Genomic DNA, 5,655 nt, shown 5'->3' with positions numbered 1-5,655 from the left:
ATATATATATATATATATACGACGGGTTGGGTAATTTTAGCCAACCGAAAGTTGTTTTTAAATTAAACCTGTTTTTTTTTTAATCGAACGAATTTTTTTTAATTCAAAGTAGTTTTTAAAAAAATTTAACAGTATTTTTATTTAACGTAGTTTTTTTTTTCTATGTAGTTTTCTTATTCAACGTAGTTTTTTAATTCAACTTATTTTAAAAATATTTAACAGTTTTTTTCAATTTAACGGAGTTATTTTATTTAATGTTATTTTAAAATTAAATCTAGTTTCTTTTAATTCAACGTAGTTCTTTTCATTAAACGTATTTTTTCTACTTCAACGCTGTTTTTTATTTAACGTAAGTTTTTTTTACGTAGTAATATTTCTTACGTAGTTTTTTTTTTTCAGTGCAGTTTCTTTTTATTAAACGTAGTTTTTTTTAATCAAACCTAGTTTTTTTTTTAATTTAACGTAGTTTTCTTTATGTAACACAGTTTTTAAATTACTGTAGGTTTTTTTTTTTTATTAAACTCAGTTTTTTTCAATTAAACCTAGTTTTTAAAAATTTAACGTAGATTTTTTTTTTAACGCAGTTTTTTTAAAAATTTAGCATAGCTTTTAAAGTAATGTAGTTTTTTGTATTAAACATAGGTTTTTCATTTAACGTAGCTTTTAAAAAATTTAACGTAGTATTTTTATTTAGCGTAGGTTTTTTACGTAGTTTTTTTTTTATTCAATGTAGTTTTTTTTTAATCCAACGTAGAAGAAAATATGAGTAGGTAAGAAGTAGATGAGGTGATGTGGTTAGAAAAGGCATTTCGTGCTATTCATCTCAGTTCTGTTGTTAATTCCTGGTCTATATTGTTTGATACGAAGTGTTTTCTTGATCATTAAATTACCAATATTCCAGTCAGTAGTTTAAATGTACTACATCACAGTTATTACCTTGGTGATTATTTTTTTAATTTGCTTATTTGTGCTTTAAACGTTTTATCATTAGTTATACAATAAATATTTTATGTACAAAACCTCTAAAGACTTAACACCGCACCTAGAATTAAGTTTAGTAAGCTGTTTTATAATGCCAATTGTCCTCTATAAGGAAAAAAACTTGGATAATGTAGTACACAGCTATGGAGAAAAAGTTTGGAAGCCTTTGAGACGTGAATCTTTCGCGGATTGAACAGAGTAAGTTGGAAAAAAAAACGGTAACAAATGTTGCAGGACTAGAAAACCTAAACGTCCACATACACCTTTTATCGAGAGTCAAACCCACGAAGATGTCATATTTTGGACTTGCAATTTGTCACGAGTCGCCGCCCTCAATCTGATAGACAGAAAGACATGAGGAGAAGAGAGCAAGAGGCCATCAAAAACGTTTGTAAACTGACATGAAAGAATGGACTAGAAACAGGAGCCTGGCATGCGGTATAATACAGAGGGAACTGGAGGGACCATGCCAAGCCGACCACAGGCAGGGCATCAGACTGATGGCACAATACAGCACGAATCAGATGTTTTGAAATATGAACATTACAAGGCTTTGGCTGTGATAACGAACTATTAGAATGTAAATATACGCCTATGTTCTAGATGGTTACTGACAAGATCGGTCTATTTATACTGTTCCATTTTAAATAAGAATTATCTATTTTATGTGGTGGCTTATATCGAGGTAATGGCCGGGTAAATATGTTAAAGAAAGTTTGAAAAGATCTGACTCTCTTTTTTAAAAGGTTTAGCCATTTGATCACATTTGACACGAATTTATATATCTGAACTTCTTCCATGCAAATTTGAATTTATCCAATGGTTCATTTTAGCCTTATCGAAAAACCAGCAAGGTTTTCAGCTTTAACAATGAATTTCTAGTCGTGCTACCCACATCACTAAAAATTTGATTACAACGAACAAAATTTTAAGGCTATTCGTTTTATTATTAGTGATGCATTGCCTCGGAGAGGATTTCGGTATAAGGTGCGTTATGATAACAACGAACGGAGAAATAGTAAGACATATTGGTTGGTATAACTCACCATCTAATTTTTAAGAGGTTACCTTTAACCAAAATGAAATAACAGCTTTTATTCTTTTACTTGTTTCAGTCATTTGACTGCGGCCATGCTGGAGCACCACCTTTAAAAAAATGATCAACAACCTTAATCGATTTTCGAATCTTATTGGGTTCTCATAAGAGGCGTCCACATTATTTTGCCAATCTCAAACAAAGGATTCGACCACGACGAGACTCGAACTCGCAATCTTCTTATTCGAAGTCAGACGCCTTATTCATAAAGCCACACGGGAGGGGGGGACACGAAGCTTTTTTTTGTTTTTGTTTTTGAAACTGTGTAATTGATTACATCGATGATTGTTCTTGAGTTGTAATCAGTTTATCAATTCCACCACCACCTGGAGGATACAAATCAAATTCTACCTCAGAACACAAGACAACGAAACTAAATACCATGTAGCAATTTTTTGTCGCCATTCGTTGTTTCAACCCTGCAAACATTTTTTTTTATTAATTGCAATTATATTTATTACAGACAACGGTTTATAAAAATAACGAGAGAAATCAATAAGTTTTAGAAAAATAATCAGCAGATTTATTTTCGTTTGTTCTTCTTTCAACAATTCATTGACACATAATAACAGTAGTAGTAGTGATAATAATAATAATAATGATTTCAAATTTTGGCATAAGGCCAGCAATATCGGATGAGGGGCCAAGTCGATTACATCGACCCCAGTGCTCAACTGGTACTTATTTTATCGTCCTAGAAAGGATGAAAGGCAAAGTCGACCTCGGTAGAATTTGAACTCAGAAAGTAAGGACGGAAAAAATGCCGCTAAGCATTTTATCCGGCGTGCAAACGATTCTGCCAAGCCACCGCCAATAATAATAATAATAATAATAATAATAATAATAGGGAATAACAAACATTCTGGACGTGCACGAGCGACTCCCTGCGAAGAAGGATTAAATCTGTGATCATCACCAAACAGGATTTAAGAAACCGCAAATAAATGAAAAAGAAAAAAAAAAAAAAATTTTTGTAATGTAAGTCATTTCAGGACGCTGAAATATTTCTCTCATATATGAAACACAGTTGCTGCCGGATTCGCGCGTAAAAATATAGACAACACGTGAAAATACGATATACCCATACAGCAATTTAATCAACACGCGAAAATGCGATGTCCCTATAAAAAATTGTTTTTAAATGATAGAAAGAAGAAAAAAAACTGGGAGTACAAATATTAATCATATAGGCATTCCCATATACATAAATGTAATGTTTAGACATTTCACACACATACACACCTTGCCTAGGATTTGCACTGCATTAGCTAACGCCTTCATCCACTACGCTTTGCCCATAGGACATAGTGTAGTGGATAAAGGCACTGAAATGAAATGCTGTCACCTAAAAGTTCCGAGTTCGATCCAAGACAAGGTACTAAGGTGAATCACAAGATACCTGAAGAAGGCTCGAGTGTAAACAGCCAAAACGTAGTGAAAAGCAATCACCGAGGTGAGGATACAATTCCGATTCATAGAGTATAAAGTTCCTCCTCTCAGAATTACAAGAAAGATATTTTATTTTACGCCGTTCTAATGATTCTGCTTCTCCACTAACCTGCTTAATATTGGGTTGGTGCATAATTATTGCGGCTTTTTTTTTTTTTTTTTTTTTCAACAAAAACATCTTCAAATGACGGTCTGACCGTCTGCCAAGCAAATGGGAAGCAGTAATTGAAGTAGATGGTGAATATGCTCCGGAATAATCATTTAAAGATGTTTTTGTTACATGTTGCTATTGTTTTTGTTGAATAAAATTTGTTGAAAAAACCCGCAATAATTATGCACCATCCAGTTTAAATACAAGTCCAGCAAATTTCTCTTTGTATTAGGTGCATAGTGGAGGGAAGTTAGACAATTATGCTGATCCTACATTCGACTGGTTGTTAAGGAGGTGAGTGGCCTAGAGATTAGGGTGTTGTCTCATGATTGTAAGATATAAAAGCAAAATCAAAGTCAAAATCAGTGAGCCATAAATGCATCTTTAATAGCCGAATTATTTTTAATGGTTGAAATGTTAAGTTAGCACAGAGATCACGAATATTAGGGTAGAGGAACGTTTTGTGTTTATAGAGTTTTGCTTAATAAATAACGCATCCGGATTCTACCAGATACAAACTTGGAAAACCTATAAAACGATTTCTAAATTCAAACTAGTAAATTCACTTCTTATGGGCCATTAAGCTTCTTTTCACTCCTAGCAAAATTTTATTCACCCCTTAGAATTTATATGGACCGACTTCGTGAGATTCAAACTAATAAATTCATTCTTTATGGTTCCCTGAGCTTCTTTTCATTCCTACCAAAATTTTATTCGCCCTTTATAGTCTATATGGACCTATTTTGTGAAGCCCCGATCTAAACTAAATCCACAACCACACCACACGATACATTTTCTTTTTGACAAAAGAGCTGAGCTTGGTACAAGGTCAGACATTTCGTGAGTAGAATTTAATTGAGAGAATGCATCCACTCAAGTATTTGACTGAAACTTGTTATATCGACTCCGAGTGGATAAAAAGCAAAGTCGATGATACTGACGGACGTTCAGAATGAAAATGAAAAGTACTAAATAATAAACATGAAAATTAGCAGCCATTTAGTTTTCGTCAATCCTCAAATATATTACATACGATCCTTTTGAATCAAACTGAGCACGTGATAACAGCAGCGACCAATCATAATAGTCTGCATTAATGAAAGGAAACGGTGAAAACAACCAAATACAATGAAAATATTTTTGTAAAAATTGGGAAAAAAGAATGTAAATCAAATTTTTGTGATAAAAATATCAATTTATATATACAAACAAAATGGCCTTGCATTTATGTGGGCGAGTAATAAAGATGAAAGTGATTAATGTTCATTTTTATATATTTTCGTTTTTGTAAGGGAATAAACGATATGGGGGAAATACTAGCAGGAACTGAAGCCGCAAATCTTACCTGAACTTTACGATGCTAGCCCCGTTTATGATAGGAAAGTTAGCGAGTCCCTACCAGGAAGTCAACCAAGCAGGCGCTGAACTTTGCCAAAACAAATATTTTGTCCAAAACAAAATATTTTTGATCAAAATAAGTGACGTCACGAAACCTACAACTTATCAGAAGTTGTTCCTTCACCGTAGTCAGCAAGGAATGGAGATCACCAGGAAGCCAACCAAACAAAAAAAGCTAGATTTTGTCAAAACAGAAAGACGTCATCAAAATTATAACCAATCAAAACTTGATCCTTTACCGTAAAAACCATATATATACTAACAGATTTGGACTGACATTTCGAACTCTTAGCAGCTGAGAAGGTGAACCCGTGCACCTAAACTGGCATTGAAAAAAGAACTGCACGGACCACGGGAGAAATTGTTTTAATTTATCGACCCCCCAAAAGGATAATAGGTAAAAATCGACCTCGGCGGAATTTGAACTCAGAACGTAGCGACGTGCGAAATACCGCTAAGCATTTCGTCCATCGCTCACCGCCTTAATAATGATAATAGTATTTTGTAGCAAAAGCACAAGGCCTGAATTTTTTTAGGGTGGGGGAGGAAGCGGGATAGTCGATCACATCGATCCCAGTGT

This window comes from Octopus bimaculoides, chromosome 20 (genome assembly GCF_001194135.2).
Source record: "Octopus bimaculoides isolate UCB-OBI-ISO-001 chromosome 20, ASM119413v2, whole genome shotgun sequence".
NCBI classification, from domain to species: Eukaryota; Metazoa; Mollusca; class Cephalopoda; order Octopoda; family Octopodidae; genus Octopus; species Octopus bimaculoides.
The sequence above is the reverse complement of the archived record's forward strand: the minus strand, read 5'-3'. Positions refer to the sequence as shown.